General features: G+C 42.8%; 1 protein-coding gene and 1 long non-coding RNA gene across 3 annotated transcripts in view; one reads left to right on the top strand and one right to left on the bottom strand.

The window, feature by feature from the left end:
- SETD2 (SET domain containing 2, histone lysine methyltransferase) overlaps positions 1-24,101 on the bottom strand; it is a 111,717-nt gene extending 87,616 nt beyond the window's left edge. For both annotated transcript variants that reach the window (XR_010747242.1, XR_010747243.1), the window contains exon 1: positions 23,869-24,101. The gene's annotated coding sequence lies outside the window, so the exon portion shown is untranslated. The remainder of the gene's footprint in view (positions 1-23,868) is intronic.
- Positions 24,102-24,218: 117 nt separating this feature from the next.
- Positions 24,219-25,533, top strand: LOC136382493 (uncharacterized). Its single transcript, XR_010747244.1, has 2 exons — positions 24,219-24,548; positions 25,071-25,533. It is a non-coding gene; the product is annotated as an uncharacterized lncRNA (long non-coding RNA).
- The last annotated feature ends 422 nt before the right edge of the window (positions 25,534-25,955 follow it).

Below are 25,955 nucleotides of genomic sequence, written 5' to 3'. Positions count from 1 at the left end.
CTTTAAAGATCTCTTACTAAAAGTCAAATACTTAAATCCAGTGTTTCTCACATTTGAGTGATGTCCTTAAACTCCCCCCACCTCTTTAAAAGGGGAGAAAATAAACACCTAAGAATAGATCCTAATTTAAGAACAGTGACCTAAGAAATTAAAATTAGTCTATTTAAACTTATTTTACTTGAGCCTGACCAGGTGGTGGCGCAGTGGATAGGGCATCGAACTGGGATGCAGAGGACCCAAGTTTGAAATCCCATGATCACTGGCTTGAGCAAGGGGTCACTCACTCTGCTTGTAGCCCCCAGGTCAAGGCACATATGAGAAAGCAATCAATGAACAACTAAGGTGCTGCAATGAAGAACTGATGCTTCTCTTTTCATCTCTCTCCCTTTCTGTCTATCTGTCCCTATCTGTCCCTCTCTGTTTCTATCTCTGTCACCAAAAAAAAAAAAAATTATTTTACTTGAAAAATACCACTGAAAAGTAAGTTTTCAAGTGAAACAAATTTTAAAACTTCAAACTGTGAAAGTTATTTTTAAGGTCTGTGGGTTAGAAAACATATCAAAATTAATTTCTTTAAATTGATAATTGTACAGAGTTATATAGAGAATGTCCTTGTTTATAGGAAATATACATTGGAGGATATGGGGTAACTTTCAAACATTTCAGAAAAAACTAACAATATGTATATATTTATAGATGTTTACACACATGTATGCATGTGTGTATATATTATATATGCATATTTTTATATATAAAGAGAATGATAAATGGTAAAATGTTCACTTGTAAGGCATGTGGGTAAAGGCTATATAGAAAATCTCTACATTCTGTAAGCCTGAAATTATTTAAAAATTAATTATTTCTTTAAAATAAGATAATGTTATGGGGATGTAAAGTAAAAAATAGAGAATATAGTCAATACTACTGTAATAACTCTGTAAGGTTCCAGATGGGTATTGAAAATATCAAGGGGAACACTTTGCAAAGTATAGGAGTATCTAACTACTATGCTGTATACCTGAAACTAATACAAAATAATATTGAATGCAAACTGTAATTGAAAAATAAATTTTTAAAAAATGTATTGATTTATAGAAAGAGGACAGAGTGGGGGGAGGGAGAAGCAGAAAGCATCAACTCATAGTAGTTGCTTCCTGTATGTGCCTTGACTGGGCAAGCCTAGGGTTTCGAACTGGCGACCTCAGAGTTCCAGTTGACACTTTATCCACTGTACCACCACAGGTCAGGTGAAAATAAATTTTTAAAAAGATAATCAAACATGAAAGAGTTTTAGATCTCCTCACAGAATATCTACCTCTTAAAAATTTATTTAAAAAAAATAATAGTATGTGGACCCTTGGAGGTCCTAGAATCTCAGCCAGAGAAACTACTTCAAATCTTTCTAAATTCATATTCATTGATGAAACTAAGCTACATAAAAAATAGACCCTATAACAGAATATGAAATTGCAGAAGCAGGGTATTGTGAAGAGACAAAAACTCAAGATATAAGACAGGAGAACTGGCTGATAACAAAAGGAAGGAAGCCACTAATGACAATCTAAAGACTATTTCATAACACTGCTTATAACATATCCCAGCCCAGAGGTACACTCAAGTAGTACTCTGGGTACTCCAGAAGAAAGGTGGCCACAAGTAAGACCCATGGAGAAATATTGGCAGGGAACCCAGCTCAAGTACTAAGTGATTATCTTCACCACTAGGAAAGAAGTGGAATTTTACAGCTTGTTTCTTTTTTAGGTTTGTTTCCATTTTAGGACTCATATTTCTTTTTTAGGTTTCTCAATCTTTGATCTGCTCCCCAACAAGTACAAATGAAAACACTGTCCTGGAAGAAAAGTTGGAATGAATGCACTGAAGTCATGCAAACATTTACATATTTAGGCACTTGAAGTGCTATTATTATTGTTATTATTTAGAAATTAATTGCCTTAGATAGTCAATATTATGAAAAAGTACATCAGAAAGAAAGTCTTAATAAGAAAACTTTTATCACAAAGGATCACATCTACCTAATTCCCTGCTTGGCTTATGGTCATACACATTTGCAAACCTCTTTTTTTTTTTCTTTTTAACAGGGACAGAGAGTCAGAGAGAGGGACAGATAGGGACATACAGACAGGAACAAAGAGAGATGAGAAGCATCAATAATCAGTTTTTTGTTGCGATACCTTAGTTGTTCATTGACTGCTTCTCATATATGCCTTGACTGCAGGCCTTCAGCAAATTAAGTAACCCCTTGCTCAAGCCAGCGACCTCGGGTCCAAGCTGATGAGCTTTTTGCTCAAGCCAGATAAGCCTGCACTCAAGGTGGTGACCTCGGGGTCTCGAACCTGGATCCTCGGCCTATCCCAGTCCAACACTCTAACCACTGCACCACCGCCTGGTCAGGCTGCAAACCTCTTCAAGAGTCAATCCTTCTGTAGGTCAAGGTTTTGAGTAGGGAATAGGTGTCCTAGCTAACCACCCTGAGTTAGCTAGGCCTAAAGCAACTATATCAGACTGTATCAGAATGTATCTTTCCAATGCATACAACCCACTGATTGCCCAATGACTTGTTTTAGAAAGGCAACAATGTTAACTATAAGTATATATCAATCACAAAGCTATTAGTTCAATAATTATTTAAGGATCTACCCCTCTCAAGGCAGTGTTAGCTCTGTAAAGGCAAGATGTCAAGTTCACCCACTAGGAATTTCACACTTTTAAGTAATATGGCACAGAGGTATACCAAATAACTATAACACAACGTAAATAATAATTGCCATAAATGAAAAGGTTAATAAGGGGCTTTCTTTTCAATTTTCCTTTTTTCAGTTCAACCTAGTCTCACTTCCCTGATTTTCCTTCATGAAAGCAAACCTTCTTCATTATTTTTTACTTTGCTTATTAGCATGGCAATATAACATGACAAAGAGATCAATGGATAAAGATGTGGTTCATATATACAATGGAACACTACTTAGTTATAAGAAATGATTATAGATTGCCATTTACAACAAGATGGATGGACCCTGAGAACATTATACTAAGTGAAATAAGTAAATAAGAAAAAGCTAAGAACTCGATGATTTCACACATGTGTGGCATATAAAACTTGAGATCATGTACATAGATAAAAGTGAAGTGATTATCAGGGGGAGGGAGCAAGGTAGGAAGGGGAGTGAAGAGGGATAAATATATAGTGATTGAAAATGATTTGACTTTGGGTGATGGGCACACAACGCAATCAACAGTCCAAATGCAATAAAGATATTTACCTGAAATCTATGTACTTATTGATCAACGCCACCCCATTAAATTTAATGGCTAAATTTAAAAATTTAATGAAAAAAAGACCAAACTTTAATGATACCTAGGATGAAATCCTGTTTCTATCATTTACTAACTCACTGACTTGTGCCACTTAATTCCCTTTCTGACTCCCCTAGATACCTATTCCAAGTATCTGTCACTACCACCTCCCTGACCACTCTTAATTGATGATCCCAACATTTGACTCAGTGCCCTACCCTCTTGCCTTCTCAAATACTTCTATTTCCTATTTATTCCCTTTCTTCTATCATCAATGTCTGCCCGTGCCCCTCCTTTCTCATTAAACAGTTTTATATACCTTACCTTAAAAGAGGGGAAGGGCTGGCCCTGGCCGGTTGGCTCAGCGGTAGAGCGTCGGCCTGACGTGCAGGGGACCCGGGTTCGATTCCCGGCCAGGGCACATAGGAGAAGGCGCCCATTTGCTTCTCCACCCCCCCCCCTCTGTCTCTCTCTTCCCCTCCCGCAGCCAAGGCTCCATTGGAGCAAAGATGCCCGGGCGCTGGGGATGGCTCCTTGGCCTCTGCCCCAGGCCCTAGAGTGGCTCTGGTCTCGGCAGAGCGACGCCCCGGAGAGGCAGAGCGTTGCTCCCTGGTGGGCGTGCTGGGTGGATCCCAGTCGGGCGCATGTCTCTCCCCGTTTCCAGCTTCAGAAAAAAAAAAAAAAAAAAAAAGAGGGGAAGGGTGTCAACACCAGTGACCAACACCTTAAAGCCAATAGTTGATTTCTTTCCCAGCCTTTCACAGAAGACATTGCTCCTGTTTTCTTCTTATCCTCACTGGCCATTCCTCCTTAATGTTTTTTGTTGGCCCTCCTATGCTACCAGACGTCTTCACATCTCAGTACTCAAAACCTTGATCCCTGCTTGGCCTGCCTCCTTCTCCTTCTACTCTGCTCTCTCCTACCTCATCTAATCCAGATTCTGGGCTTTAAATTTCGTCTATAGACTTGTGATCCCACATCTCCAAGCCCAACCTCTTTCTATACTTATTTACCAAAATGTTCCCTGGACATCTCTACTTGGATGTCTCCTATTTAACTCAAACGTAACATGGTCAAAATGGAACTAATGATGATCATTCCATGCATGCATACACCAATTATAATTATCATGAACACATATTGCAGATTTACATAACAGCCTGGTGGCCTTTCAAAACCATGTATCAGATCATGCTTGCTTATTGTCTCTTTCTGACCTTACATCTCTTCAAAGTTTCCCCTCCTCCTTCCCTAGGTTCTCAACCCATTAGCTTTCTTTCTGGCCCTCAAACACTCCAAGCTCATTTTTGGCCTTTTCACCTTCTTAGAAGGTTCCTTCTTAGAATATAATTCTATTCCCCCTAGATCTTTCACAGACTGCTCATTCACAATAAGATGACACTGCAAATGTTATCTCCTCCAATATTTCCCCATCATTCTTAAAGTACCTTATTTTACTCCTGGCATTTATCAAGATGAGGTTTTTTGTTTGTTTTAATGTAGCGCCTGTTTCCTTCCCTATAATACAAGCTCCTTTAAGGCAGGTATTTGGTTTATCTTGTTCACAGCTGCACTTAGTGCTCTTACACTACTCTACCCCCCAGAAAAATCTGAGATTTCCTCAACTTCAAAAAAATTTTCATATTCTACCTTCTACCACCTTCCTCTTCATTCTGCCATCGTCCTGTCTCAGCTTCCATACACACATCATCCCCCCACCCATCTTACTCCTCTCAACCACTGCAGTCCCACTTTCATTCCCTTGACAACTATGTCTGTTCTGACTCATCACTGTACTGTCTTTTCCTACCTCTTTCTTTACCATTCCAGACACCACTGCTAAACTCAACTCTTAACCCGTATGTTTTGTAGAAGGACAATCACAAATAGCTTTCACCTGGATTTATTGTTCCTGACTTCCCAATTAGAATTTAAATTACAAAGAGACAAAGGTACCATCTTGCTCCTATTGTATAATCTCCCCTGGGCTTTCCATTCACATTCCTTGCATAATTCTCATAACTTTTTGAATCAAAGAAATTCCTTAATAATAGTACCAAATTTTTAGCTTTCCAATTTCAGGCAATCCTCAAATGAAAGGTGAGAAACATCTCAAAACTGACCTGTAGAGAAAACAAGCCATACCGGCCATAAATTAATTTATAACATTTGCCATACTCTCGCCCAAGAAATAGGATCCATGAGGACAAGTAAATTAAAACATTGATGAGCCCGACCAGGTGGTGATGCAGTGAATAGAGCATCAAACTGGGATGTAGAGGACCCAGGTTCAAAACTCCGAAGTCACTGGCTTGAGCATGCACTGATCTGGCTTAAGTGCAGGCTCACCAGCTGGAGCACAGGGTCGCTAGCTTGAGCATGGGATCACGTATATGGAATCATAGACACCAGTGGTCCCCAACCGTTTTTGGGCCACAGACCAGTTTAATGTCAGAAAATATTTTCACAGACCGGCCTTTAGGGTGGGACGGATAAATGTATCACGTGACCGAAACAAGCGTCAAGAGTGAGTCTTAAATGGATGTAAGAGGGAATCTGGTCATTTTTTAAAAAGAAAACATAGCTCTGCCGGTTGGCTCAGTGGTAGTGCATCAGCCTGGCATGCAGGAGTCCCGGGTTCGATTCCCCACCAGGGCACACAGGAGAGGCGCCCATCTGCTTCTCCACCCCTCCCCTTCTCCTTCCTCTCTGTCTCTCTCTTCCCCTCCCGCAGCCAAGGCTCCATTGGAGCAAAGTTGGCCCCGGGCGCTGGGGATGGCTATATGGCCTCTGCCTCAGGCGCTAGAATGGCTCTGGTTGCAACAGAGCAGCACCCCAGATGGGTGGAGCATTGCCCCCTGGTGGGCATGCCGGGTGGACCTGGTTGGGCGCATGTGGGAGTCTGTCTGCCTCCCCGTTTCCAACTTCAGAAAAATACAAAAAAAAAACAAAAACAAAAACAAACAAACAAAAAATAAAACATTGTTCAGACTTAAATATAAATAAAACAGAAATCATGTAAGTTATTTATTCTTTCTCTGCGGACCGGCCCGCAGCCCGGGGGCCACTGATAGACGTAATCCCATGCTCATGGATGGTCACTGGCTCGAGCCCAAAGGTTGCTGGCTTGAAGCCCAAGGTCGCTGGCTTAAGCAAGGGGCCACCTGCTCTGCTGTAGTCCCACAGTCAAGGCACATATAAGAAAGTAGTAAATGGCCTGACCAGGCGGTGGCGCAGTGGATAGAGCGTGGGACTGGGATGCGGAAGACTCAGGTTCGAGACCCCGAGGTCGCCAGCTTGAGCGCGGGCTCATCTGGCTTGAGCAAAAAAAGCTCACCAGCTTGGACCCAAGGTTGCTGGCTTGAACAAGGGGTTACTCCGTCTGCTGAAGGCCCACGGTCAAGGCACATATGAGAAAGCAATCAATATAAACAACTAAGGTGTCAAAACGAATAACTGATGATTGATGCTTCTCATCTCTCTCCGTTCCTGTCTGTCTGTCCCTATCTGTCCCTCTCTCTGACTCTCTGTCTCTGTAAAAAATAAAAAAATAAAAAAATAAAAATAAATAAATAAATAAATAAAAAGAAAGCAGTCAATGAATGAACAACTAAGGAGCCGCAACAAAAAGTAGATGCTTCTCATCTCTCTCCCTTCCTGTTTGTCTGTCGCTATCTTGTCCCTCTCTGTCTCTGTCACACACACACACACACACAAAAGAACTTTGCCAAATATTTTCTTCACCAGTCTCATGAGGGAACATGCTGAGAAAGTGATGAAGCTGCAGAACCAACAAGGTGGCCAAGTCTTCCTTCAGGATATCAAGACACCAGACCTTACAACTGGGAGAATGGGCTAAGTGCAATGGAGTGTACATTACATTTGGAAAATGTGCGAATCAGTCACTACTGGAATTGCACAGACTGGCCACTGACAAAACTGACCCTCATTTGTGTGATTTCATTGAGATTCACCACCTGAATGAGCAGGTGAAATCCATTAAAGAATTGGGTGGCCACATAACCAACTTGAGCAGGTTGGGGGCCCCCAAACTCGCATGGCAGAGTATCTCTTTGACAAGCACACCTTGGGAGACAATGATGAGAGCTAAGCCTTAGGCTGGCTTCACAGAGCTACAGGGGTGACTTCCCCTGGTCACCAAAGCAGTATATGCATGTTGGAGTTACCTTTACCATTTCTATAACTTGTACCAAATCATCCACTTATGTCCATTCATTTGTACCATTCCTTCAAATAAAGTAATTTGGTACCACTCTCCCCCCAAAACAAAAATGTCTATGGTTTTTTTTTTTTAAATGTCTATATAAAACCCTTCATATAGTGCCTGGCACATAGTGCTCAATACATGGGAACTGTTAGTCAGCAATTTGAATTATATATTTGTAAGATTCTTTGATTAGCAAGTGTCTACTGTGGTAAGGTACCAAAGAATTGCAAAAATTAATATTAGTATTTTAGGAGAGAAAGTCAGGTTTCTTGCCCTGTCCTTACTTTAGAGAATGGAGGCAGAAGGAATGGGAGTTTCCTGACTTACAAGGATGACTGGGTCATTTAGTTTAACTATAATTCTCTGAAAAGATTAAGGTTATCTGAAGAACTTCCTTTCCCTTTCAATAAGAGACAAAATTTACATACCACCCTACACTGATTTTTTTTTTTTTTTTTTGTATTTTTCTGAAGCTGGAAACGGGGAGAGACAGTCAGACAGACTCCTGCATGCGCCCGACCGGGATCCACCCAGCACGCCCACCAGGGGCGATGCTCTGCCCACCAGGGGGCGATGCTCTGCCCCTCCGGGGCGTCACTCTGCCGTGACCAGAGCCACTCTAGTGCCTGGGGCAGAGGCCAAGGAGCCATCCCCAGCGCCCGGGCCATCTTTGCTCCAATGGAGCCTTGGCTGCGGGAGGGAAGAGAGAGACAGAGAGGAAGGAGGGGGGGTGGAGAAGCAAATGGGCGCTTCTCCTATGTGCCCTGGCCAGGAATCGAACCCGGGACCTCTGCACGCCAGGCCGACGCTCTACCGCTGAGCCAACCAGCCAGGGCTTACACTGATTTTAACTCTCCCTCTCTTCCTGGAATCCTGAAAGTAACATATACCTCCTTTTCCCCCAAACTGTATGTCAGAGGTCGGGAACCTTTTTGGCTGAGAGAGCCATGAACGCCACATATTTTAAAATGTAATTCCGTGAGAACCATACAATGACCTGTGTACATTATGCATTATCCAATAAAAATTTGGTGTTGTCCAGGACGACAGCTGTGATTGGCTCCAGCCACCCGCAACCATGAACATGAGCGGTAGGAAATGAATGGATTGTAATACATGAGAATGTTTTATATTTTTAATATTTTTTTTATTAAAGATTTGTCTGCGATCCAGATGCAGCCATTAAAAGAGCCACATCTGGCTTACGAGCCAAAGGTTCCCAACCCTTGCTGTATGTAGTCAAGGGTATATAACCAGCCTCAGAGCTATATTTGACACTGCACGGTTTGGGCCAGCTATACCCCATGTTAGTCATATGGACTTAATCAATAAAACTCCTCAAAAATTCATTTGGACTTGGTATCTCTATGTAAACTCGCAGAAGTAAGGTACAGTACTTCACAACACTACTATTAGAAAATAAGCATAAATAGTCTCAGCCATGTAGCTCGGTTGGTTAGAGCCCTGGTCGGCAAACTGCAGCTCGAGAGCCACATGCGGCTCTTTGGCCCCTTGAGTGTGGCTCTTCCACAAAATACCACGTGAGGGCGCTACCTCGACAAGGAATGTACTTACCTATATAGTTTAAATTTAAAACATTTGGCTCTCGCCTGACCAGATGGTGGCACAGTGGATAGAGAGTTGGACTGGAATGCGGAGGACCCAGGTTCAAGACCCCAAGCTCACCAGCTTGAGCGCGGGCTCATCTGGTTTTGAGCAAAGCTCACCAGCTTGGACCCAAGGTTGCTGGCTTGAGCAAGGGGTTACTCAGTCTGCTGAAGGCCCACGGTCAAGGCACATATGAGAAAGCAATCAATGAACAACCAAGGTGTCGCAATGAAAAACTGATAATTGATACTTCTCGTCTCTCTCTGTTCCTGTCTGTCTGTCCCTGTCTATCCCTCTCTCTGATTCTCTCTGTCCCTATAAAATAAAAACCAAAAAAAAAATGGCTCTCAAAAGAAATTTCAATCGTTGTACTGTTGATAGTTGGCTCTGTTGACTAATGAGTTTGCCAACCACTGGGTTAGAGCATAATCCCAAAGCTCAGAGGTTGCTGGTTTGATCCCCGGTCAGGGTACATACTGGAACAGATCGATGTTCTTCTCTCTCCCTCCCTCCCTTCCTCTCTCACTAAAATCAATAAACAAAAATTAAAATAAAATAAAATAAGCATAAATAGTAAGAGCCTTGCTCATTTTTTTATCCCCAGGTCTTGGCATTGATAAGGGGCAAAGTAATCTTTTTTTTTTTTTTTTACTACAAGAGACAGAGAGAAAGGAAGGAAGAGAGATGAGAAGCATCAACTTATAATTGTGTCACTTTAGCTGTTCACTGATTGCTTCTCACATGTGCCTTCACTGGGGGGGGGGGGGGTGCAGCCAAGCCAGTGACTACTTGCTCAAGCCAGTGACCATGGAGTCATGTAGATAATTCCACACTCAAGCTGGTGACCTCGGGGTTTCAAACCTGGATCTTCAGCATCCCAGGTGACGCTCTATCCACTGCGCCACCACTGTTCAGGCCACAGTAAATTACCTTGAACAAATGAGGAGCAGAGAAGTGGAGGTAGGAGATAAAAGGTAGGGAGAGAATGAAAATGGCAAAAATATGGAGTAATCAATCATAGAGGAAAAAGGGAGTTTTAAAAACTTAACTCTAGTCTTCAGGCCAGTGCCAGTTAGCTAAGTTTTGTTACATATCCACAAGTACATAAATTGAAACTAAAAAGTTTAGAAACTTCTACAGCAATCTGACCTTGACCAGTGATCAATAGGCTTATGTAATTTATGCTTTTTATTTTTTTGAAATAATTAGATTGACAGGTAGCTGCAAAAATACTACAATGAGTCCCTGTACTACTCTTCACCCAACCTCCTTCCAACAGTGACTCTCATATAGCCATAGTCCAATAATAAAACCAGGAAACTGACATTGGTACATTACTGTTAACTCAACTAGGCCTTATTCGGTTTTCCCCATTCTTTTTAATCTGCATTCATATTCATTTGTGTGTGAATGTAGTTCTATGCAATTTTATTCCATGCATAGCTTCATATTACCAGAACAATCAAGATACACGACTTCCATCAGTGGTGTATTTTACTTCATTTACATTTTTACTTCATTTTTCTATGAATTACTTTTTATTGTATGTTTAAAATGTATCATCAGTCCATCATGGACTGGAAAAAAAATTTCAAGAAACACTCAACTAAAACATGCACAAATTGGCTATATCCTATTTGGAACCCCTCATTCCTAAGTAATTGATAATTAGATTTATTTTCTCCTATCGAGCAATACACAATGTTAACTTGAAGCATATTTAGAAAGTCCCAACTTTTCTTTTTTAAAGCAGAGGATGCCAGAAGTCCCCAATATTTTGTACGTTAGGGTTTTCTTGCTACGTGACCAAGTTCTAGTCTTCACTCCTCAGTCTTTTACTCCTACTGTACCCAACAGACCAAGGTAAACAAAAGCCACTATTTCACTGCTTATGCCTCTAGAAAAGTGCAACATGTGGGGGATAAACAGACAACAAGACCTTAAAAAAAAAGGACAAGGAAAAATGTCTTTGTCCTGGCCAGGTGGCTCAGTTGGTTAGAGTGTCATCCTGACATGCTGAGGCTGTAGATTCAAGCCCAGGTCAGGGCACATACAAGAATCAACCAATGACAGCACGAATAAGTGGAACAACAAATCAATGTTTTTCTCTCTCTAAAAATCAATAAAGAAAAAGAAAAAAGCCTCCAGAAACTTCACAATGCTCATCCAAAAATCTCTTTTGGATTTCTATTTTACTTTTCCAGATTCCTGAAAATACACTAGAATAATTTCTTACCTGGAGCTCTGAGAAAATTTTCAGTATGTTTACACCACATGTCATTTATTAAGAAACTTTCAGCTCCTAGCCCACACTTCCTACACACTTGTTTGTGAAAGTATGACTAGAACCCTATAAGCTACATTTCTCCTTTTGACACTAATAGCATGTGCTAGATAGAGGAAGACCAAAATACTGGAAGAGTAAAAGCGAATTTGCCCCTTCCTGTTGATCATAGTTCCTATGTGTACTGACCCATCGATCAATGTGTTTCACCCTGGTGTGATTCCAGTTTCTCCATTTTTTCCCACAATCCTAGACTAGCCTAACTGCAATTCCTCACAAACACCAACACCGGTAAGTCCAATACCCACTTCCTCAGAGGCCTCAGCATTGCAGGGCCCTACTCTAAGTTCTAGGTTCTGGTAACTACACCCTCTTCCCTTTTTTTCTCCCAGTTCTAGGGTAGATATAGCTACTTTCTGCCTTCCTCTGTTACCTCAGTGTCCCCTTTTTGTTTTCTCAGTTCTCCAAAAACACTTTTAACCAATTCCTTACATTAAATTCTATTTTCCTGACTGACAAAGAGTAAAACAATCTAAGAGCTTAGAGCTCTTTTCTTAGAAGGTTATACTAAAGGAGAAACATAAAATAGAAATAATTATTCCAACATAACTGTGATATTCATCACTCTAATGCCAAACTGGAGTTCAGTAAACTTCTTATAAAGCCACTCTAAAAAGCGTAAAACTGAGATGAGCCATTCTTTCCTGAAAACTTAAAATCTTCTTTCAATTTTTTAAAACCATAAAATCATTCTTAGTTCATAGGCTGCACTAAAACATGCGAGCAGGCTGGATGTGGTTCACTGGCCCATTTGCTAACCCTTGTGCTAAGTCATGCCTCTTACATCACTGGCTTGAATGCAGGGTCGCTGGCTTAAGCCCCAAGGTCACTGGCTTGAGCAAGAGGTCACTGGCTCAACTGGAGCACCCAGGTCAAGACACATGAGAAAGCAATCAATGAACAATTAAAGTGCCACATCTACAAGTTATGCTTCTCATCTCTCTCCCTTCCTGCCTGCCTGTCCCTATCTCTCCCTAAAAAAAAAAAATCAAATAAATTATGCCTCTTACTAAATCAAAATATTATATTAATTGGCCTCAAAAAATCTGCTTCAATAAACCTAGGCTTACACTATAACTAACCTGAAACTTCATTGAAACAGAATGGTGTCACTTACCCTCCTCAACCTTTCTTTTAATGAAGACAGAAGATAAGAAAATTTACTAACAGGGAAATTTCAAAGTATGATCTAGGTTCTTTTTAAGTATTCATCAAACTTGTATACATTCTTTATACCTTTATAACACCATAAAATAAGCACTGCTTTTTAAATTATAAATAATGCAAATTTCTGAATCAGAGAATCATTAATTAGGGTCTTAATGATATACAACTTAGGTTAAAGTAAAATGGCTCCATTTTCCAAGCAATTCTTTGAGTAGGGAAAACATCTATAGACAACTAAACAAGCTATATGGATTTATTTATTTATTTATTTTTGAGATAGACAGACAGAAACATTGATCTGTTCCTGTATGTGCCCCTGACCAGGGATGAACCACAAGCTTTGCATATTGGGATGATGTCAGAAAGGAAATTTCTTATTTCAAAGTAACCATAATTATACAGCCTCTCTAGTTAATCCACAACTACTTTACTTTCCTAGTATCAGCATAAGGAATGATATTTCTTTGGCATCTCATGGTCCCACAAACATGTTCATTATTGCTACTTGTGAGCTCTGTCCACTTGTTGGAAAACCGTAAGTTCACATCCTAAGTGCACCCGTGGACTGGGACTACCTCACCACCTGGACACAGCTTGTATTGATAACAAGACAAAAGCAGCACAAGCGGCACCACAGTGTGTTACATGAGAAAAGCAGCGATTAAACATTACCTTTCTCAACAAAAGGAAATTATCTACAGTAACATAAATTTTGTTGAGGTAAATAAAATATTTTTTTTAGGAATAGGTGCCTGACCTGTGGTGGCACAGTGGATAAAGCGTCGACCTGGAATGCTGAGGACCCAGGTTCGAGACCCAGGGTCGCCAGCTTGAGCGCAGGCTCATCTGGTTTGAGGAAAAGCCCACCAGCTTGAACCCAAGGTCGCTGGCTCCAGCAAGGGGTTACTCGGTCTGCTGAAGGCCCACGGTCAAGGCACATATGAGAAAGCAATCAATAAACAACTAAGGTGTTGCAACGCGAATGAAAAACTAATGATTGATGCTTCTCATCTCTCTCCGTTCCCGTCTGTCTGTCCCTGTCTATCCCTCTCTCTGACTCACTCTCTGTCTCTATAAAAAATAAATAAATAAAAAATTTAAAAAAATGTTTAAAAAAACAAAAATAAAATAGGAAAAAGAAAAAAGAATAGGAGTCAAATTCTAAATAAAATTATGAAAGCACTATCATAAATTACCAATATATTCACCCCATGGGAAAACAGATTTGAAAGGAGACACCTTCCACATAGCACATGTCATAAGGCCCTTTTAAACTGCTTAACATAATAACCAGACACCTTAATAAAACAATATAGTATATCCATAGTACAGAGCAGTAGTCGGCAAACTCATTAGTCAACAGAGCCAAATATCAACAGTACAACGATTGAAATTTCTTTTGAGAGCCAAAATTTTTAAACTTAAACTATATAGGTAGGTACATTCCTTATCGAGGTAGCGCCCGCACGTGGTATTTTGTGGAAGAGCCACATTCAAGGGGTCAAAGAGCCGCATGTGGCTCACGAGCCGCAATTTGCCAACCAGGGGTATTGCCTGACTTTTTTAAAAAAAAGATGAGCACGTCTTATACATAAATGCAAACATAGAGATGATGAAATATGTAGAAAAAAGTGATATGTAAAAGGGTATGACCCCATTTATGAAAAAAAAAAAAGGAAAATGTCTGGAAAGGTGGAATAGGAAAGAGATGTTAAATTGGGATTTTTCCTTTTCCTCTACAAACATCTGTACATATTATCTTACTCTTTTTGTAATAAACAATTTTGCTTTAGTAATTTAAAAAGAAACCGTATTAAACATACTACAGACACTGTTATTGTTCCTAAAATATCACATTTACAATTAATACAAAGAGATCATAGTAAAGTACCTCCAAAGCTTGAATTTAAAGCTCTATTCTCAGATATTAAAGAAGATTACAAGACATGACAATTAAATGAAATGTGTAATACCAGACTAAAACAAGAAGAAACTCAAATGTGAACAGTAATGAGCCCTGGCTCACGGAACAGTAGATATAGAGTTGTCCCAGAGTGCTGAGGTCACCTAGTTCAATCGCAGGGTCATGGCTGGCTGGTTCAAACCCTGGTCAGGACTCGACCCCAAGGGTACTGGCTCCACTGAGAGTGCTGACTCGACTCCAAAGGTTGTGGGTTTGATAGCACAATTAAGTGGAACAGGGAGTTGATGCTTCTCTCTCTCTCAAAAACAGTTTAAAATAAATATGAACAGTACTGTTATATTAAATTGCCTGAATTTCATTACTATATATTTGTTATTTAAGAGAATGATTGTTATTAGGTAGTATTATAAAATATTCAGGGGTGAGGGGTCATAGTATTTGCAACTTACTCTCAAATGGTTTAGTCAAAAATAAACAAACACACCTGACCTGTGGTGGCACAGTGGATAAAGCCTCGATCTGGAATGCTAAGGTCGCTGGTTTGAAACCCCGGGATTGCTGGGTCAAAGCACATGACTTCCAATCAATGAACAATTAAAGTGAAGCAACTATGAGTTGATACTCCTTGCTCTATCCCCCCCCCCATAAAATCAGTAAATAAATATTTTTTAAAAGTACATATCTTTTATATAAAAAGATAAAGCAACTGTGGCAAAATTTCAATTACTTGTTAATCTAGACAGAAAGTGTATAGGAATTCAATATACTATTCTTGTACCTTTCCTGTAAGTTTGAAGTTTTTTCAAAGTAAGTTTCTTCCTAAAGAGCAGATCTCAGAAAGAAAAAGGATTCTGCCTGACCTGTGGTGGCGCAGTGGATAAAGCATCGACCTAGAATGCTGAGATCTCTGGTTCAAAACCCTGCACTTGTCTGGTCAAGGCACATATGGGAGTTGATGCTTCCTGCCCCCCCCCCATTCTCTCTCTCTCGTTCTCTCTCCTCTCTAAAATAAATAAACTTAAAAAAAAAAGATTTTTTTTTCATTTTTGACAGAGACAGAGAGGTTCAGAAAGAGGAACAGACTGGAAGGCAAAGAGATGAGAAGCATCAATTCCTTCCAGCATCTTAGTTGTTCATTGATTGCTCGTTCATTGACAGCTTTCTCATATGTGCCTTGACTGGGGGGCTACAGCAGAGCGAGAGACCCCTTGCTCAAGCCAGTGACCTTTGGGCTCAAGCCAGCAACCTCGGGGTTTCGAACCTGGATCCTCTGTATCCCAGTTCGACGCGCTATCCACTGCACCACTGCTTGGTCAGGCAGAAAAAGGATTCTAAACCTGATTTTCAGTGACTCTAGGTATAAATGGTTCAGTTTCCAACATATATGTCTCTCACGATCTTAACAATAACTACCTGCAGTGGAATACAAAATAAGGTACTCAATAGAACTCTGGAATAATTAACAAATGATGAAGTCAGTCAACTTTTTATTCCATAACCCGGCTAGTCATATGTTCTGTCATCCAGAATATGACTATTCTAGCTTCTCTGCTAAAACTGACAATGCTCATGGAAAACTGAGTATCAAGGTCAAGAAAAAGTTATCACAAATATCTATTAAGGAGTAAATCATAATGAATTTCAATTTAATGGGGAACAGGTTAAATCAATTAGTCACTACAGTGAAAGGTGGCAGAAAAGATTTATGAGTTCCAAAGTTCCACTAAGGAAATTAGGCAAGTACGGTTGATATATAATATTGTATGTACAAAGTGTCTTAGCCATTTGGACATTTCTTAGGAAAACACAACTGTATCAATAGTTGCTTGATACCTTGCTAAAGATACATTGTATCACTAGAAGAATGGTCTGCCTGAAATCTAGAAATGGCAAGAACAAAAAAGAGGGACATGAATGCTGGAGAGGTATACTCTATCCTAAGTAGTACCAGGAGAGTTTATGAGGCTTTCCATACTTAACCACAAAACCCTTCAAATAGTACTTTGGCTTCCCATGTCCCTCGGCAGCCCAAAGAGAGTGCCCTGGCCTGTCGAATCATGCATCAATCACTACAAAGCTATTTCTCTTATAAAATAACAAAAATACTGATTCATGTACTGTATACAAAGCTACTAAATGTCTACCATATGTGGAATCTGGTGATTACATCATGAGACTTTCTCTTAGTTGGCCTCCTGTGGCATCTCTATCGCCAATGTAGCTAGGGTGAATTATGCGAATTTAAAGAATTTACTATCCTCGCAGCTTTATGTTTTATTTAAAGATGCTGAAAGATTTTTTCCCAGTTAATAAACTTTGTTTTGCCAAATTCACCATGCTCTTCACATTATGGCACCTTGTAAAGTACTGCTCTTTCTGGCTGTATCTTTTCCATCCAATATTAATCCTAATTCTTAAATCCTCATTCTTAAAACCCTTTGCAGAAAATGCTATTATGCTTGACTTGGGATGGAGTGGTGGTGAATACACAATATGGTGTACAAAAATTAGTTGTAGAATTGGACACCTGAAACCTGTATAATTATGTTAAATTGTCACCCCAATAAATTCAATTTAAAAAAAAGAAAGAAAATGCTATTCACAACTTGCCCAGGTTAATAATACTAGTAAATAAAAGAGGTGCCTAACCTGAGGCAGCACAGTGGATAAAGTATTAACCTCGAATGCTGAGGTTGCCTGTTCGAAACCCTAGTTTGTCCAGTCAAGGTACCTATGAAAAGCAACTACTATGTGTTGATGCTTCATGCCCCCCCTGTCTTTCTCTCTCTGTCTCTCTCTCTCAAATTAATAAATAAAATCATTTTTAAAATTTGAAGAAAAAAGTAAAAGAGGTAAGATTCTAAACAAGGCATATGGCTCCAGAGCCCAGAGGTTTAACTATTTTTGTGCGATAGGCCATATGGCAGTCTGATAAAGCCTGTGGATGCCTTCTTAGCTTAGTATTTTTAAATGTATAAAATACACAAGCCCTGGCAGGATAGCCCAGTTGTTTAGAGCACCATCCCGAAGCACAGAGGTTGCCAGTTCAATCCCAGGTCAGGGCACTAAAAAAATAATAAAATACATGATTACAAAGACAAATTACATTGGGGACAAAAACCCCAAATGTGTGATATAATAATATGCTTCTTAAAAATCTAGAGGTGGCTCTGATATCTACTGTTTATTTCAATGTAATGATAAACATTAATAACATTTTGAGCTATCTACTATAAGTACAAGATATTATAAAAATATCTGTGGCTATGCCTGATCAGGTGGTAGTGCAGTGGCTGGAGCATTAGACTGGGACACAGAGAACCCAGGTTCAAAACCACCAGGTCGCCAGGCTCACCAGCTTGAGCGCTGGGTTGTTGTCTTGAGCGTGGGATGATAGACATGACCCCATGGTCGCTGGCTTGAGCAAGGGGTCACTCACTCTGCTATAGTCCTACCATCCCAGTCAATGCTCATATGAGAAAGCAATCAGTGAACAACTAAGAAACTTCAAGGAAGAATTGATGTGTCTCATTTCTACCTTCCTGTCTGTCTGTCCCTATCTGTCTCTCTCCTCTCTTATTCTCTGTTTCTGTCAAAAAAGAAAAAGAGCCTGACCAGGTGGTGGCGCAGTGGATAGAGCATTGAACTGGGATGCAGAGGACCTAGGTTCAAGATCCCGAGGTCGCCAGCTTGAGCACGGGCTCATCTGGTTTGAGCAAAAGCTCACCAGCTTGGACCCAAGGTCACTGGCTCAAGCAAGGGGTTACTCAGTCTGCTGAAGGCCCGTGGTCAAGGCACATATGAGAAAACAATCAATGAACAACCAAGGTGTCGCAATGAAAAACTGATGATTGATGCTTCTCATCTCTCTCCGTTCCTGTCTGTCTGTCCCTGTCTATCCCTCTCTCTGTTCCTGTAAAAAAAGAAAAAATATCTGTGGTTAGTACTACTAGTAAAAACACAAGTACTGTTAATAGTACTGCAGTTTACTATTTACATTAGTAATTAAAAGAAATGCTAACTTCTAGTTAGAGATTAACAAAGAGGTAATTTTTCCCTTAAATTTATGGATGCCATCCATCCATGTTAAAACCTCTACACTGTACACTATAACAATCCTCTCAATGCTACAGTTTAAAAGGACCCATCCTCCTGGATCCTTCTCTCTTTCTACACTGGATCTCTCTATATATATTTTTTATTTTTATTTATTTTGGTGAGCAAGAGACAGAAAGGGAGAGAGATGAGAAGTAACAACTCATAGTTGCGGAACTTTAGTTTTTCATTGATTGCTTTTTCATACATGCCTTAATAGGGAGCAGGGAAAGAAGGGAACTCCAACCCAGTCAGTGACCCCTTGCTCAAGCCAGCAACCATGGAGTCATGTCTATAATCCCATGCTCAAGCAGGCGAAACTTCGCTCAAACCAGCAACCTCGGGGTTTTGAACCTGGGTCTTCAGTGTCCCAGGTTGACACTCTATCCACTGTGCTACCACCTAGTCAGGCTCTATACTGGATATCTTGATGATCTTACCCAGTCTAGCAGTTTTGAGTAATACCTAAGTTAATGACTATAAAATTTATCTCTAGTCCAGATCTTTCCCCTGAACTCCAGACTAGGGTATCAATTCAACCCAAACGTCTAACAAGCATCTCAAATTCATCAAGTCTAAAACCAAACTTCTCATCTATTCCCCAAACTTGCTCTTCTTATAGTCACCCTTCTCTCTGTTGACAGCAACTCAATCTTTTTTACTGCTCAGACCAAAAACCTTATAATCATCCTTGGCTCTCTCACATGCTACATTTGATCTATCAAGAAATCATATCCATTTGATCTTCAAAATATATCCAGAATTCAACCATTTCTCACCATCTCCTGTCACCACCTTGGTACAGTCACCAGAATCTCTCTCCTAAATTACTAGCTTAATTTTCTTTTGAGAGAGAGAGAGAGAGAGAGAGAGAAGAGAGAAAGAGAGACAGGAATGAAGAGAGATGAGAGATAAGAAGTATCAACTTGTAGTTGCGTCACTTTAGTTGTTCACTGATTGCTTCTCATATGTACCTTAACCAGGGGACTCAAGCCAGCAACTTTGGGTTTCAAGCCAGCGACCATAGGATCACATTGACGATCCCATGCTCAAGCCAGTGATCCCACATTCATGGTGAGCCTGATCTCAAGCCAGTGACCTCAGATTTTCAAACCTGGGACTTCAGGATCCCAGGTTGAGGCTCTATTCTAGGGGTCCCCAAACTTTTTACACAAGGGGCCAGTTCACTGTCCCTCAGACCATTGGAGGGCCGGACTATAAAAAAACTATGAACAAATCCCTATTCACACTGCACATATATTTTAAAGTAAAAAAACAAAACGAGAATACAATATTTAAAATAAAGAACAAGTAAATTTAAATCAACAAACTGATCAGTATTTCAATGGGAACTATGGGCCTGCTTTTGGCTAATGAGATGGTCATTGTCCGGTTCCATATTTGTCACTGCTGGTCGTAACAAGTGATATGATGTGCTTCCGGAGCCGTGACACGTACATCCCGCATCACTGGTAGTACTGTACGTGAGCCACGCTGCACTTTGTGGCGACGCCACATACAGTGCTCCTCTCACTGACCACCAATGAGAGGTACCCCTTCCGGAAGTGCGGCGGGGGCCAGATAAATGGCCTCAGGGGGCCGCATGCAGCCCACCAGCCATAGTTTGGGGACCCTTGCTCTATTCATTGCATCACCACTGATCAGGCTAGATTACTAGCTTCTTTACAAGTTTCCATGCTTCCATTATTGTTCCCCCTTGCAAACTGAGTGGTTCTTCTGAAGCTGATAGCAAACCATGTCACTCCTCTGTTTGAAAGCTCCGGGAAAAGTACTTATAGTAGCTCCACAGAGACCTGTAAAATCTGCACTACCCCCTGACCCAATCTATTACTACTCTGTTTCATTCATTCTAGTCTAGCCATAATGGTCAGAACTCACTAGGTCTGCTTCAGTGCCATGGGATTAACTATTATTCCCTCGACTTGGAATGCTTTCCCACCAGGTATTAACATGGCTAACTCCCTCTTCTTTAAGTCTTTGCCTGTATATTACTTTTTTTTTTTTTTAAGATTTTATTTGTTGATTTTACAAAGCAGGGGGAACAAGAAATATCAACTCACAGTTGCTTCACTTTAGTTGTTCACTGCTTGCTTGTTGCTTGTCATATGTGCCTTGAAACCAGGCAGGCCCAGAGTTTTGAACTGGCAACCTCAGCATTCCAGGTCAAGGGTCTATCCACTGTGCCACCACAGGCCAGGCACCTATAGATTAGTCTTAAGAAGGCTCACCCAGTCCACCTCATTTTAAATTGCAACATCTTCCCCAGATATTCTGGACCACCCTTGCATTGCTCCATTTTTCAAAGCACTTACCTTTGAACATTCTATATTATTTATTGCTTATCACCCATCACTAGCGGGTGCCCACAAGGGCAAGTTTGTTTTGTACAAACTTGAATGTACAAAACAGACATGCATATGTTCAAAGAACAGCACTTCAATCTCTGCAAAATACTTGCCTGTCTCTAGAAGAGTTCCTTGAAGATTCTGACTGGCTCTAATTTGCAGTGTCCTCAACACCTGGCCCTGGGCCTGCCCAATAGCAGGCACCTAAAGCACAGATACTTAGGTGATTACAGCCATTTTCACCTGAAACACAATCCTATCTGCCACAGAAAAAAGCCTGGTCTTACAGTTGTGCCTGATTAAAGAGTGAGTACAAGACAAATATCAGTTGGAACATCAGGTTCCAACTGTTACTTCAAAATGAATTTACTTGTTTCATACCTTAATTTTTTCATGTATCTAAAAACAATTTCAAACAATCTGAATTCTAAAAAGGGTGTTTAGTCATTCCTTCCCCTAGCCATGTCACCCCTCCCAAGCCCACCTAATCTTCTCATGCTTGACTTAAAATCCTAACTCTTAAGTTTCCCGATGACCCCAGCTAGAAGCACTTACATGCACCACACATGGGCCAAGTGCTTTTCACACATTATTCTCATTCAATCCTCCCAAAAGGCCTATGAGGTTGCTACCATTATACACCTATTTCAAAAATGAGAAGTCCAAGCTTAGAGAGATGAAGTCACATGTCGAAGGTTCAACTAGTATTCAAAACCAGGTCTGACCCTATTTCCTTAACCCTACACTATACTACTGCTCTTCTCTCTCCAGTGGTATAGTCCCTGTCTTATACATACCACCTCATGAGGTTTGCTGTCACTTCCTTTCTCTAGGCTTCAGTTTCCGCATGTAAATCAGGTGGTAATGTTCAGGATGCCTACTAAGATCTCCTCCAGTTCTCATAGTATTATGATAGAAAACACTTTATAATTCTTTATATAGTCCAGGCAGGTCAGTACACACCACATACATATTTCAGAACTGAAACTTAGTCACTATTAGCAATCCAAAGCAGTGGAGACAGAAAAGCAGTGAAAAAATTCCAAGACCTTGTGTAAAACAATAAAACATTCTTGATTTCCTCCCCACTCCCCATGTCATATGAAAAATTATGTTTTCCCTAAAGAAATGTAAGGATGTGATCTTTAAAGCTTCTGGACTCCACCAAACAACTTAAAAAGGAACTGAAAGCAGGCACTTAAGCCATTCAGGGGCTACCATGTTATTTTGTACAGGACAAGTGCTCAATAAGAGTTTATTAGACCATGACCATTTTTTTCCTTTTAGGTTTTCCAAGCCCCAAACCAAAAGCCTAAAACATAAGCTTTGTAATTCGGCCAGTGATCATGCAGTAAATCAAAACAATCTAATAAAGGTACTGTTAACCTACATGCAAACAACCCATGAAAGGAAAAGGCCATGTTGAGAAAGCTAATTGCACGGAAGAGTTGGGTTTTGTTTTAGAAAGGCAGAATAATTAGTTTTCTTTTCTGTGCAGAGATAACCATCAACAGCCCAACAGAATCCTTCTGTGTTGCCCTTGAAACTAAGAACTAGCAAGTAAGACCCAGACTTTTCTGAACTGAGGTGAAAATATTTGGAAGGGTTCAAAAAAAAAAAAAAAATCATAAGAGGGAACTAAGGTACAATGTGTCCAAAGGAAAAAAACTATTTGTATCATTCTGGTCATACAAGTGACAGTTTCATTTGAAATCCTGGATGTTATGACTCATATGGCAGGTCTAGACGTCAACCAACACCAGCAAATAGGAGTTGAGGAATAGCTCGGTAAAACAATAGTCTTGCGAGGCCGCAGGGAAAGAAGTGGATCCAGGCGGTGGAGAGGAGGCTCCCTGAGGCATCACATACTGTAGCAGATACAGCCCTGAACCCAAATGTAAAAACGTCCTAGGCTGGAAAGACTATTGGGCAAAAGCGTATTTCGGTTTTCTAGAATACTGTCTCTGAGGGATTCCTCCTCCGACTCCTGGTTTCTAAGGAAGTCTTCACAAGGTGCAGAAAAGTCATCCGTTTAGGGTGAGAGGTTCCCGTGACCAAAGAAGCCGTGTCCTTCCGAAAGTGTGCAGATCTCTCAGTCTGGAAGAAAATGTGTGCCCCTCCGAAGGCTTTCACTTTCAGGCGGAAAAACAACCCCGGTGTCACCTCCACATCGGGGCTGCACAAACCTCGCCACCATTACAAAACCGAAGTGCCAAAGGTGCAGAATCTGGAGCCAGAAGCGCTCCGAGGTCAGGATCCACTGCCCGGAGAAAAAAACCGAACCCAAGAGTGCAGCGCGGGCCCTCCGCGGGCCGGGGCCGAGCGACGCGCGCTAGGCCCTTCCGGTCCCAACTGCCGTTGCCAGGCGTCCGGGTGACGGCTCGAGCTTCCACCCGAGCCCGGGGATTCGCGGCCTACCATCGCCAGTACCGTCTCGCTAGGTCGGGCACCAGGAGCTGCCCCGCCTCGACCCCTTGGCCTGCAGCGCGGCCTGAGCGGGCCGAGGGGAGCTGGAGGAGCCCTCCGGCCCCGGGCCGTCCGGGTCGGCGAGGACGCGGCGGCGGCGGCGGCGGAGGCCGTGGCCGCCCCTCCCCCACCGGCCCGGCCCGGCCCAACCGCCGCTGCGACGCGAGGAGCCGCGCCAACGCCGGGCCCAAGCGCCGGCCCACGGCGGCCCGGGCGAGGCGGCGGCGCGGGCCTGCTCCCCACGCCGCCCGCGCGAGTCCCCCGCGGGCCCGTTACTCCTCGCGCAGGCCCGCGCCGCCCTCGGCTCGGGCTGAGACCGCCGACGGCAGCGGAAGGCCGCGGGGCTGATACTTACTCAGGGGTCGGATGCTCGGGATCGTAGAAATCCCCCATCTTCGGCGGCGGCTGCGGCGGCAGCTGCTTCATCTGGCGCGGCTGGAGGCAGCGACGCGAGTCCCCTCCCCGCGGCAGGGCGACGCGCGGGAGGGGAGGGGAGGGGAGGAGGCCGCTGTTCCGACCGCGGTGGCGGCGGCGGCGACAGGGCAGCCCGCGTCGCCCGCTCGCTCGCTCCCTCCCTCCGCGGCCCGCCCGCCGCGCTCTCCCCCACACTCTCACTCGGGAGCGACGCGCTCCCCGCCCGCCCCTCGGCCGCGCAGGCCCGGCCCCTTAAAGAGACACACGCTCGGGCCGCAGCTGCAGGGCGACCCCGGGCCGGCGCGGGCGGGGCTGGGCGCAGCTGGCCGGCCGGCCGGCCGTGCGTGCGCCTTTCCGGGACAGTGACCCCGGGCCCCAACGCTGCAGACCCGCCCGGGACCGGGAGCGGCGGCGTCGCCGCCACCTCTCCCTCCGGCCCTCCGCGGCCGTCCGGGGCGGAGGCGTCAGCCGGCCCGCCTCACGGTGGGTCGCAGGCGACGTCGGGAGAAGTGACCGAGCTCGCCGGGACTCTGGTCTCCGTGCCCCGCCACCCTCGAAGACTTGCCCGCCCGGAGCACATGCGTCTGCAGCGGCGTCGGGGGCCTCTCCACGGGCGCTGGGGTAACGCGAGCGCCGCGCCAACGGCGCCCCTCTTCCCTCTCGCCCCTCGCCATTATACCTCCTCCTCTCTTCCTCTCCCGCTTGCCTCTTCACCTCGTCCCCTCGGCCAGGACGGAGACGGAGCAGGCCCGGAGACTCGCCCCCAGCCGGGCTCCCGGGACGCCCCGCGCTCCTGCCCGCGGCCTCACTGCGCCCCCACCGCCCCTGTCCCCACCTCCACCCCCCGCCGCCCCCTCCCCAAATCCGGAGGGCTGCGGCTTCTGTCATCACGCTTCCTAAGGTCTTAGAGGAACTGCCCCTTAAAGATGGTTGTTCATCACTTTCCTGCAAAAAAGTGACAAGGTGAGATTAAGTAAGATGACTTGAAAGGGCTATGAGTTTTTAGTTATTTTCGGAAGGAAGAACAAGAGGGCCTAAATGCCCCTTAGCTGAACTCTCAGGACGTTGAAGATGTTCACGGCAGTTGAAATTGGGGTTCAGAGGGTGAACATTTTTTTGTGGATTTTCTTTTTTCCACTACAGTTTTAAGTCGGATTTCACCAGCACACAGTTGGATGAAGGAAGGTGTTATGCACTGGATGCTTGTGTACCCAGCGTCACCAAATTCATAACGTTAAAAATGCCAGTTCTCAAGAAGATGGTCTTAGGACGTGGGGCCTCTGCAAGGTGGTTCGGTCTGGAGCGCGGGGCCCTCGTGAAGGAGATCAGTGCCCTTACAGACGACACCCCGCTGCGCGCTCTCCGTGTCTGCCACGTGAGAATAATAGTGAGAAAAGGCGCGAAAGAAGGTTCTCATCAGAACTCAGTCATGCTGGCACCTTGATCCTGGACTTCCAGCCTCCAGAACTGTGAGAAACAAATTAACAAATTTCTTTTCGTTTACAGTCACCCATTCTATAGTGTTCTGTTGTAACAGTCTGAACTAAAACAATGTGTCATAATTACTGAAATGTGATCTAAGAGAATAAACATTCTTTACTAGCTCTTTTTTATTTCCTATATATGCAATGCATCTATATGAGTATACTTACATATGTGGATAGTGACTATTAGTGTTTGACCTACATTGTGGGAGGGAAAAAAAAGCATTGTGTCTCACTTGGGGATTTTGTTGCCGTTTTTGGGGGGGGGGGTTGTTTTTTTGTTTTGTTTTGTTTTGTTTTGTTTTGTTTTTACCTGGTGCCTTTAGGCATAGCATCCAGCTCTAGTGATCATCCTGCTCCCTAGACTCAGGTCTCCTGTGGCCACTTTTCTACAGACCACAAATGTTACCTAATTTCTCTGTGCTTTTTCCCATTGTAAGGTTAAGAACATTATGAGAGACATGTGGTCTCACTGTTAATAGAATTCAGTGGGGTTTTCTTTTTAAGATTTTTATTTATTTATTTTATTTATGCAGACTCCTGC

The sequence above is a fragment of the Saccopteryx leptura genome, chromosome 10 (assembly GCF_036850995.1).
Source record: "Saccopteryx leptura isolate mSacLep1 chromosome 10, mSacLep1_pri_phased_curated, whole genome shotgun sequence".
Classification (NCBI taxonomy): Eukaryota; Metazoa; Chordata; class Mammalia; order Chiroptera; family Emballonuridae; genus Saccopteryx; species Saccopteryx leptura.
This window is presented reverse-complemented; position numbering and strand designations above follow the sequence as displayed.